General features: G+C 47.8%; 1 protein-coding gene across 1 annotated transcript in view; it reads left to right on the top strand.

Moving 5' to 3' along the window:
* LOC137348548 (zinc finger protein 91-like) overlaps window positions 1-11,126 on the top strand; it is a 103,481-nt gene that overhangs the window by 14,152 nt on the left and 78,203 nt on the right. The window contains exon 2 of the mRNA XM_068013849.1: window positions 2,008-2,379. The gene's annotated coding sequence lies outside the window, so the exon portion shown is untranslated. The remainder of the gene's footprint in view (window positions 1-2,007; window positions 2,380-11,126) is intronic.

Genomic DNA, 11,126 nt, shown 5'->3' with positions numbered 1-11,126 from the left:
CCCTGCTATCAGCATCCTCGGGGTTACCATTGACCAGAAACTGAACTGGAGTAGCCATATAAATACCATAGCTACAAGAGCAGGTCAGAGGCTAGGAATCCTGAGACGAGTGACTCACCTCCTGACTCCCCAAAGCCTGTCCACCATCTACAAGGCACAAGTCAGGAGTGTGATGGAATACTCTCCACTTGCCTGGATGGGTGCAGCTCCAACAACACTCAAGAAGCTCGACACCATCCAGGACAAAGCAGCCCGCTTGATTGGCACCCCATCTACAAACATTCACTCCCTCCACCACCGACGCACAGTGGCAGCAGTGTGTACCATCTACAAGATGCACTGCAGCAATGCACCAAGGCTCCTTAGACAGCACCTTCCAAACCTGCGACCTCTACCAATTAGAAGGACAAAGGCAGCAAATACATAGGAACACCACCACCTGCAAGTTCCCCTCCTAATCACACACCATCCTGATTTGGAACTATATCGCCGTTCCTTCACTGTCACTGGGTCAAAATCCTGGAACTCCCTTCCTAACAGCACTGTGGGTGTACCTACCCCAAATGGACTGCAGCGGTTCAAGAAGGCAGCTCACCAACACCTTCTCAAGGGCAATTAGGGATGGGCAATAAATGCTGGCCTGGCCAGCGTCGACCACATCCCATGAATGAATTTTTAAAAAGGTTAGAATTGTAGCTAGTGCAAAGGAAGATAGTTGTGATTGCTGGAGGTCAATCGTCTCAGCTCCAGGACATCACTTCAGGAGTTCCTCAGGGTAGTGTCCTCGGCCCAACCATCTTCAGCTGCTTCATCATAAGGCCAGAAGTGGGGGTACTCGCTGATGATTGCACAATATTCAGTAGCATTTGCGACTCCTCAGATATTGAAGCAGTCTGTGTCCATATGCAGCAGACCTGGCTTGGGCTGATAAGTGGCAAATAACTTTTGTGCCACACAAGTGCCAGGAAATGACCATCTCAAACAAGAGAGAATCTAACCATTTCCCCTTGATGTTCAATGGCATTACCATTGCTAAATCCCCAACTAACAAGATCAAGAAACTGAACTGGACCAGCCACCTAAATACTGTGATTACAGGAGCAGGTCAGAGGCTGGGAGTTCTGCGGCAAGTAACTCACCTCCTGGAGAGTGAAAGAGCGTCAGTATGAAATTGGAGGGAGGGGGAAGGAGTGTCAGTGTGAAATTGGAGGGAGGGGGAAGGAGTGTCAGTGTGAAATTGGAGGGAGGGGGAAGGAGTGTCAGTATGAAATTGGAGGGAGGGGGAAGGGGTGTCAGTGTGAAATTGGAGGGAGGGGGAAGGAGTGTCAGTATGAAATTGGAGGGAGGGGGAAGGAGTGTCAGTGTGAAATTGGAGGGAGGTGGAAGGAGTGTCAGTATGAAATTGGAGGGAGGGGGAAGGAGTGTCAGTATTAAATTGGAGGGAGAGGGAAGGAGTGTCAGTGTGAAATTGGAGGGAGGGGGAAGGAGTGTCAGTATTAAATTGGAGGGAGAGGGAAGGAGTGTCAGTGTGAAATTGGAGGGAGGGGGAAGGAGTGTCAGTATGAAATTGGAGGGAGGGGGAAGGGGTGTCAGTGTGAAATTGGAGGGAGGGGGAAGGAGTGTCAGTATGAAATTGGAGGGAGGGGGAAGGAGTGTCAGTATGAAATTGGAGGGAGGTGGAAGGAGTGTCAGTATGAAATTGGAGGGAGGGGGAAGGAGTGTCAGTATGAAATTGGAGGGAGGGGGAAGGAGTGTCAGTATGAAATTGGAGGGAGGGGGAAGGAGTGTCAGTATGAAATTGGAGGGAGGGGGAAGGAGTGTCAGTGTGAAATTGGAGGGAGGGGGAAGAATCCACCTTGAGCTGGGGACAGAGGGTGAAGAAAAGGCAACATTGGTCACAAGACTGCTATGGTCACTGTACTTGTGAGTTGGAACTGTGATCAGACCGATGTCTCCTGAAGTTGACTCGGATTAATATTCCTATCTTTTTCCTTCTGAAAATCTCAGGGTATATCACAGTTTTCCACAACCTTACAGACACTTCATCAACTCCAAGTCACAGCTGACAGTTGAATTATCTGAGGGCTGAAAGGACTCTCGAAACTCTCTCACTGTGTATTGTTGTAAAGCAGGATTGTCCAACCTTTTCTGGCGGAGGGCCGCACTTTTTTATGCAATGGCTGGTAATGACCTGAAACTCGCAGCCCACAAGGGTGGTGGAAGTGGAGACGATCAATGACTTCAAGAGGAAGTTGGATGGTCACCTGAGAGAAATAGACTTGCAGAGCTACGGGGATTGAACCAGAAAGTGGGACTGACTGCATAGCTCTGTGGAGAGCTGGCATGGGCTGGATGAACAAAATGGCCTCCTTCTGTATTGTAAGTAAATGACTCTTGGATTCTCTTCCCCCCACCCATCTCTCTCTCCCCCACTGTCTGCCTCTCTCACTGTCTCCTCCTCCCTTTCTCTGTCTCCTTCTCCGCCCTCTGTCTCTCTCCTCCCACCCTCTCTATCTCACCTCCCATCTATCTCCACCCCGTGTCTCCAGTGTTCCCCACTCCCTGCTCAGTGTCCCCCCTCTCTGTGTGTCTCTCCCCCTTCTGGCGGGCTTTAAAAAAAAGTCAGAACCCGCTGGAAAACCCCTGGGTCTGTTGGGAAACTGTTATTCCAGATGTTAGCAGCTGTTGGCTGTGAAACTGACAGTGGGGTGTTTTTAAAAAGGCTGCTCTGTAAGAAGAAGACAAAGGGTCTGCAGTCATCTTCAGTCATAGTGAGGATAAGGAACGGTCTGCAGGCCAGATTTGGTAGGCTGGATCCTGGCCCGCGGCCATATATTGGACAACCCTGTTGTAAAATAATGTGATCAGACCTATCCTAAACCATCTTTTCTTTAATTCAATTATTTCTTGTATATATATTTCACATTGACTGTTCAATGTGTGTTAATAGATGAATTTATCCATCACTTGGATCCCTCTTATGCTGGTCCCATAAGTCCAGTTTGCTCCAATCAGTAAATTCCAGAAAACTGTAAGCCCCCTGTGCTGTATTTCTTATTTGAAATGAATTGTACAAATACCAGGGTCCCAGACAAGACCTCTGCAGAATTCTGCTTTTTACTATTAACAAACCACTTCCAACTTCCAGTTGGTCACTTTGGAAGAAAAGGAAAACCAGTTCAATTTAATATTTGATTGTAACCAATTCACAACCATTCACCGCGCCAATAATCAGAAACAACAAATCTTACATTGAAAACATTTGATTTGAGTTCAGTGGGTTCTGATTCTCACATTACAAACTGGAAGTGGCATCAGTTACAAAAATAACCAGCTGATTTCCAGAGTGCAGTCTGAGACTCGGGCCTGGAGTTTCCTCTCGTCAGCACAATCTCAATTCCACTCCAGTCCGCGCTATGTTTAAAGCTTCGTAAGTTGTTTGTGCCCACACTGCACGTCTCTCTGTGTGAAAATGCCGAGGAAACTCCGAGCCTGGATGTGGTGTACAGGGAAGTTCAACTACTGCTGGATACAACTGCAGTATTATTGCCTTTAAAGCAACATCATTCTGTACAGCTGAGGCCATTAATCTGTGTCTAATTATTTCAGTCAAGTTCCAGTTATTATCCTCCAGTCCTCATGAAAGGTCACACTGTTATACACCTAATGATATCCAGAATACTGAAACCAACATTGAGAAAAACACAAACATAAAATGACTACAGCTCAGCTGAGTATCAGTAACATTTTCAGTATTAAATGTTGATATTTTCAGTGTTTATTTTGAGGTTTATTCAAATACATTGATTTTTCTTCTCTTTAAAAAAATCATGGGATACGTGGTGAAAAGCAGAAAACCCCAAGTATCACCTTGACCTTGTCATGCTCTTAATCAAGGCAAAGCCATCTCTGTTCACTGCCTTGTATCCGTCACCTTTCACATTCCCCTTCCTTCTGTGTCCATCCTGGAAAAAACTCTCCCTGAGTCACTTACAACTGCTCTTTCAAACTCTCAACTGTCTCCCCATTGGCTGTCCATTTGTCACAATACTTCTGCAACTGACGATCTGCTCAATCACTCCCTCAACCTCTGACCCCTTACCCTCAGTAAAACCCTGACTCTCTCCCACCTTTGTCACTCCCCCATCTTCACTTTCTCAAGTCTAAGGAACTCAGATTTGAACATAACTGGCCCACAACTGGTTTAGCCATTCATTACCAGAGCCAGCTGCACCACACATCAAACTCTATCTGGCCCTGCTCTCCTCTGCCAAAACTGCTCATTATTTCAGGATCATTCTTGAAAGCAAAGATAACCCCAGCTTCATTTCTCCACCACCGTCTCCTTAAACCTCTCTCACCTGAACTCAAACAAGTTCAAGGAGCTCATGGATTTCTTTGTCACTAACACTGAGACCATCCATTCAGCTGCATCCTCCTCTTCTCCACCAAGTCAAACATCCCCCGAGGTTCCCTCTTCCCTCACCCTGAACCTGTGTCTTTCTCTAGTTTCTCTCCCATCATGTCCTCTCTGAGCTCATCGTATCCATGAGACCCACCTCCTTCTCTTTCACCCCATTCCCACTAAACTGATCAACCAACTTCCCTTCCTGGCCCTCGTGCTAACTGCCATTGTAAACAGTTCCCTTTCCTCAGGTATTTCCTACTCCCTTTTAAAACTGTCATCATCACCCACCTCCTCAAAACCATCACCCTCAACCCCTCTGTCCTTGTAAACTACCACCTCATCTTCAACCTCTCATTCCTCTCCAAAGTCACTGAATGTCTTTATTCCTCCCAAATCCGTGCCCACCTTTCCCGTAGCTCCACGTGTGAACCTTTCCAATCAGGTTTCCATCCCTACCACAGCACTGAAACAGCTCGAATCCACAAAGGACATCCTCTGTGACTGTGGGACACTATCCCTCCTCATACTTCCTGACCTCCCAGTCAACCACACTATCCTCCAAGGCCTCTCCTCCACTGTCTAGCTGAGTGAGACTGACCTCACTTGGCTCCACTCAGACCTATCCAATCAGAGCCAAAGAATCTCTAGCAATGGCTTCTCTTCTCACCCCATTACCTTTGGAGTCTCCCAAGGATCTATTGATGGCCCCTTCTATCCCTCATCTATCTGCTACCCCAAAGTGCCATCATCCGAAGACATGACATCACGTTCCACATGTATACTGATGACAACCATCTCTACCTCACCACCATCTCTCTTGACCCCTCCAGTGCTTCTGTGTTGTCAGCCTGCTTGTCTATTCTAATGCTCTTCTCACTGACCTCCACCCTGCTTAAACTTGAGCTCATCCAAACTCTGCTGCCTTTTACCTCAGCCATCACAAAGTCCCACTCATCCATCACTACTGTGCTCACTGACCTACAATGGCTCCAGGGCCACCAATGCCTCCATTTTAAAATTCTCTTCTCGGGTTCAAATCCTTCAAGGCCTCACCCCTCCCTATATCTGGAACCTCCTCCAGCTGTACAACCCTCAGAGAACTCTGCATTCCTCCACCTCTTGCCTCTTACACATCCCTCACTCTCTGTCCCATTGGCTGTGCCTTCAGTCATTGGCTCTAAGCTCTGGAGTTCCCTCCCTACATCTCTCTGCCAGTCGACATCTCTCCTCCTTTAAGACCCTCCTAAAAACCTACATCTTTGACCAAGCTTTTAGTCAGCCCTCCTAATATCCCCTTCTTTAGCTCAGTGTCAATTTTTGTCTGACTTGTCAGTTTAAGCTTCTGAGATGCACCTTGGGACACCTTCCAACCTTAAATGTGCAATGTAGATGACAGTTGTTTTTAAAATCACATTACAACAGACTGGAGAAGCTGGTATTAAACGAATATCTGGGTACATGGAGTTAGGTTGCAGATCAGACATAATCTCATTGAATGGCAGAACAGGCTCGAGGGGCTAAATGGCTGACTCCTGTTTCCATGTCCCTAATAAACATGGAGTCAAACACAGCTGATGAATGGAAAGTCATGGGAGAACTGGGGAGAAGGCAGTGCAACAGGAAATCAGCACTTGAGCAGAATTAGAGAGTGGGAGATGTCTGGCGAGAAAGTACATAGGAAATGGAGCAGGCCATAATACGAGTTATTATCAACATAAACAAACACCAACAGTCAGGATGAACATGGTTCAGTCCTGGATGCGATTAACAGCAGCAATAACAGCAAACTGCAACCATCAGCAGATGGGATGACTGAGTGAATCCCTTCCCTCAGACAGAACAGTGAGTCTCTCCCCAGTGTGAACTCGCTGGTGTGCCAAAAGGTTGGACAATTGCTTAAATCCCTTCCCGCACTCTGAGCAGGTGAATGGCCTCTCCCCAGTGTGAACTCGCTGGTGTGCCAGAAGGTTCGACAATTGCTTAAATCCCTTCCCGCACTCTGAGCAGGTGAATGGCCTCTCCCCAGTGTGAACTCGCTGGTGTGCCAGAAGGTTCGACAATTGCTTAAATCCCTTGTCACACAGGCAGCAAATCAATGGTCTCTCCCCAGTATGACTCCGCTGATGAATTTCCAGCTCAGACCGGCAACTGAATCCTGTTGTGCCTAACACACACTTACTCTTAAAGAACCCACGGAATCCGATTGGTGAAAGGTATATCAATATTTTATTCACACACTAAATCAAGTACAAGCTCTCACTACTTGTACAGTATCAAAACTCATCAAGTACAAGCTCTCACTTCTTTTTCTTCTTCTTCTTCTTTGGCCTTCTTATCTTGAGAGACAATGGGTAAGTGCCTGGGGGTGGTCAGTAGTGTGTGGAGCAGCGCCTGGAGTAGCTATAAAGGCCAATTCTAGAGTGACAGGCTCTTCCACAGGTGCTGCAGAAAAATTTGTTTGTTGGGGCTGTTACACAGTTGGCTCTCCCCTTGCGCTTCTGTCTTTTTTCCTGCCAACTGCTAAGTCACTACTTGCACAATATACTACCCGTCAAGACACGAGGTGAACAGTCTTGTGGCTGCTCTTCTGTTCTCTGAGCCCCTGGCTCAGGGATCTTCTCGAGTGTTATTCCCCAGGGTTCTCGTACCTTCCTCAGTTTCAGTCAGGGGTTAAATCTTGTTTCTAAGACCCTCCCCTCTTACTTACCCATAGGGGTCTGGTATAATGACATAATGATAATTCCTTATTTGGCTCAGTGAGAACCTGTTCAAAACTTCACAGTTTCCCAGTGTCTATTATGCGTTTAACCATATCTGGTGTCCATGCCAACTCCCTTTATCTGATACGTGCACGGACTGTGTCTGGGATCCTCCTCAACATCTTTTCCATACTATCCAGAATTCCTCGACGATCTGTGTGCTGTGCACCTTTCTACTCATCCCGCTTCAACACACTGTTCATTGTTGTGTGACTAGCCCCTTTGTTTTAATTAAGTTCTTATGTGTTTTTTCTGTGTGTGTTTTTACTGGGTCTACAGTCCCCACTTTGATCCTGCAGGGCTATGTCCAAGGGATCTCACACTCTCATGTCTCTTAGGTAGTACACTTGCGCAATTACAATGTCATTTTCAAAGCAAAAGCATAAGCAATGTAATGTTAAAGGAAGCACAATTTAAACATTACTATTACATAATCAAATGTGCGAGCATAATATAATTTCATTCTTAGAGTACATTGATCATTCATTAACTCCCCTTCACACCCTCCCACTTCTTCCCCTTCACACCCTCCCACTTCTTCCCCTTCACACCCACCCACTTCTTCCCCTTCACACCCTCCCACTTCTTCCCCTTCGCACCCTCCCACTTCTTCCCCTTCGCACCCTCCCACTTCTTCCCCTTCACACCCTCCCACTTCTTTCCCTTCACACCCGCCCACTTCTTCCCCTTCACATCCTCCCACTTCTTCCCCTTCACACCCGCCCACTTCTTCCCCTTCGCACCCGCCCACTTCTTCCCCTTCGCACCCTCCCACTTCTTCCCCTTCGCACCCTCCCACTTCTTCCCCTTCGCACCCTCCCACTTCTTCCCCTTCGCACCCTCCCACTTCTTCCCCTTCGCACCCTCCTACTTCTTCCCCTTCACACCCTCCCACTTCTTCCCCTTCACACCCTCCCACTTCTTCCCCATCACACCCTCCCACTTCTTCCCCATCACACCCTCCCACTTCTTCCCCTTCACACCCTCCCACTTCGTCCCCTTCACACCCTCCCACTTCGTCCCCTTCACACCCTCCCACTTCTGCCCTTTCACACCCTCCCACCTCTTCCCCTTCACACCCTCCCACTTCTGCCTTTTCACACCCTCCCACTTCTTCCCCTTCACACCCTCCCACTTCTTCCCCTTCACACCCTCCCACTGCTTCCTCTTCACACCCTCCCACTTCTTCCCCTTCACACCCTCCCACTTCTTCCCCTTCACACCCGCCCACTTCTTCCCCTTCGCACCCGCCCACTTCTTCCCCTTCGCACCCTCCCACTTCTTCCCCTTCGCACCCTCCCACTTCTTCCCCTTCGCACCCTCCCACTTCCTCCCCTTCGCACCCTCCCACTTCCTCCCCTTCGCACCCTCCCACTTTCCCCCTTTCACACCCTCCCACTTCTTCCCTTTCACACCCTCCCACTTCTTCCCCTTCACACCCTCCCACTTCTTCCCTTTCACACCCTCCCACTTCTTCCCCTTCACACCCTCCCACTTCTTCCCCTTCACACCCTCCCACTTATTCCCCTTCACACCCTCCCACTTCTTCCCCATCACACCCTCCCACTTCTTCCCCATCACACCCTCCCACTTCTTCCCCATCACACCCTCCCACTTCTTCCCCATCACACCCTCCCACTTCTTCCCCTTCACACCCTCCCACTTCGTCCCCTTCACACCCTCCCACTTCGTCCCCTTCACACCCTCCCACTTCGTCCCCTTCACACCCTCCCACTTCTGCCCTTTCACACCCTCCCACCTCTTCCCCTTCACACCCTCCCACTTCTGCCTTTTCACACCCTCCCACTTCTTCCCCTTCACACCCTCCCACTTCTTCCCCTTCACACCCTCCCACTTCTTCCCCTTCACACCCTCCCACTTCTTCCTCTTCACACCCTCCCACTTCTTCCCCTTCACACCCTCCCACTTCTTCCCCTTCACACCCTCCCACTTCTTCCCCTTCACACCCTCCCACTTCTTCCCCTTCACACCCTCCCACTTTTTCCCCTTCACACCCTCCCACTTTTTCCCCTTCACACCCTCCCACTTTTTCCCCTTCACACCCTCCCACCTTTTCCCCTTCACACCCTCCCACTTTTTCCCCTTCACACCCTCCCACTTTTTCCCCTTCACACCCTCCCACTTTTTCCCCTTCACACCCTCCCACTTTTTCCCCTTCACACCCTCCCACTTTTTCCCCTTCACACCCTCCCACTTTTTCCCCTTCACACCCTCCCACTTCTTCCCCTTCACACCCTCCCACGTCTTCCCCTTCACACCCTCCCACTTCTTCCCCTTCACACCCTCCAACTTCTTCCTCTTCACGCCCTCCCCCTTCTTCCCCCACTCCCTCCCACTTCACACGATGATGTTTTCACGCACATGCGTGAATTAGTCCTGGCAAGCCAGGTGCTCGTGTAGGCTGTGCATGTGCAGCACCATATTTGCTGGAAGAAATCGATTTGCAGGTGCATGTCTGGGAATGCACTGATGATGTCAGCGCTTGGCTACATTGTCAGGAGTCACTGTTTCGCTTTTATCTCTGCTGCAAGTAACACTCTCTAAAAACTCCAATGTGTTTGTCAAACATGATTTCCCTTTCACAAATCCATTTTAACTCTGCCAATCTTATAATTATTTTCCAAGTGTCCAGTTATCTCATCCTTTATGATAGATTCCAACATTTTACTCCTTACGTCGAACTAACAGGTCTATAGTTCTCAGTTTTCTCTTTCACTTCTCTCTTAAACAGTGGGGTTTCCATTTGCTACTTTCCAGTCAGCAGGAAGTCTTCCAGAATCTTTAGAATTTTGAAAGATAACTCACAATAAATCCAGTTTCTCTTTAACCACCTCCTTCAACACTCTGGAATATAGCTCATCTGGTCCAGGGGATTTATCAACTTTCAATGCAATTAATTTTTCGAGTATTACCTCTTTATTGGTACTAATTACTTTCAGTTCCTCATTTTTACAAGTCCCTTGGTTCCCTTTTATTTCTGGGAGATTTTCTATGCCTTCCTTCGTGAAGACAGACAAAAAGTAATGTTTAGTCTCTCTGCCATTTCCTCATTCTCCACCACAAACACTTTTGCCTCCCCCTGCAATAGACCCACGTTTGTCCTTGCTAATTGTTTCCTTTTCACATACCTCAAGAAGCTTTTACAGTTTGCCTTTATGTTTCTAGCTTGCTTCGATTCATAATCTCTTTTCCCTTTCTTTATCAGTTTCTTTGTCCTCCTTTGTTGGACTGTAAATTGCTCCCAATCCCCGGGATTACCACTTTTTCTGGCGACTTTATTAGCCATTTCCTTTGACCTAATGCATTCCTTAACTTATTTTGTTACCCACGGTCGATTCACCTTTCCTGTTGCATTTTTGTGTCTTAGAGAATTGTATATTTGTTGTAAACTGTGTAATACGTCTTTATATACTAGCCATTGCCTGTCTACCATCAAACTTTTGATGTGTTTTCCCAATCCACCATAGCCAACTTGTCCCTCATACCCTCATAGTTTCCTTTGTTCAGATTTAAGACCCTAGTTTCAGAATAAACTATATCTCTTTCAAACTTCATGTAGAATTCTATCATATTGTGGTCACTATTTCCTAATTGTCAGCAAAGAGGAGTTCCCATGATGAGGACCTTCCGTACTTTGGTCTTCGCTCTAAGACGGGCAAGGTTGAACAACCTGGCATCTGATCTTGTGTGGAGGAAAATTCCTTCTTCTGAAGACTTGAACGCATGTGAGAGCAGCAGGGAGAAGAAGATCCAAAACAGTGTAGGTGCAAGAACACAGTCCTGTTTCACACCACTCAGGATAGGAAAGGGGTCTGAGGAGGCGCTGCTATGCTGAATTGTGCCTTTCATATTGTCATGGAATGAGGTGATGATACTTAGTAGCTTTGGTGGACATCCAATCTTTGCTAGTAGTTTGAAGAGACCACGTCTGCTGACGA

The sequence above is a fragment of the Heterodontus francisci genome, chromosome 34 (genome assembly GCF_036365525.1).
Source record: "Heterodontus francisci isolate sHetFra1 chromosome 34, sHetFra1.hap1, whole genome shotgun sequence".
In the NCBI taxonomy this organism is placed as follows: Eukaryota; Metazoa; Chordata; class Chondrichthyes; order Heterodontiformes; family Heterodontidae; genus Heterodontus; species Heterodontus francisci.
This window is presented reverse-complemented; position numbering and strand designations above follow the sequence as displayed.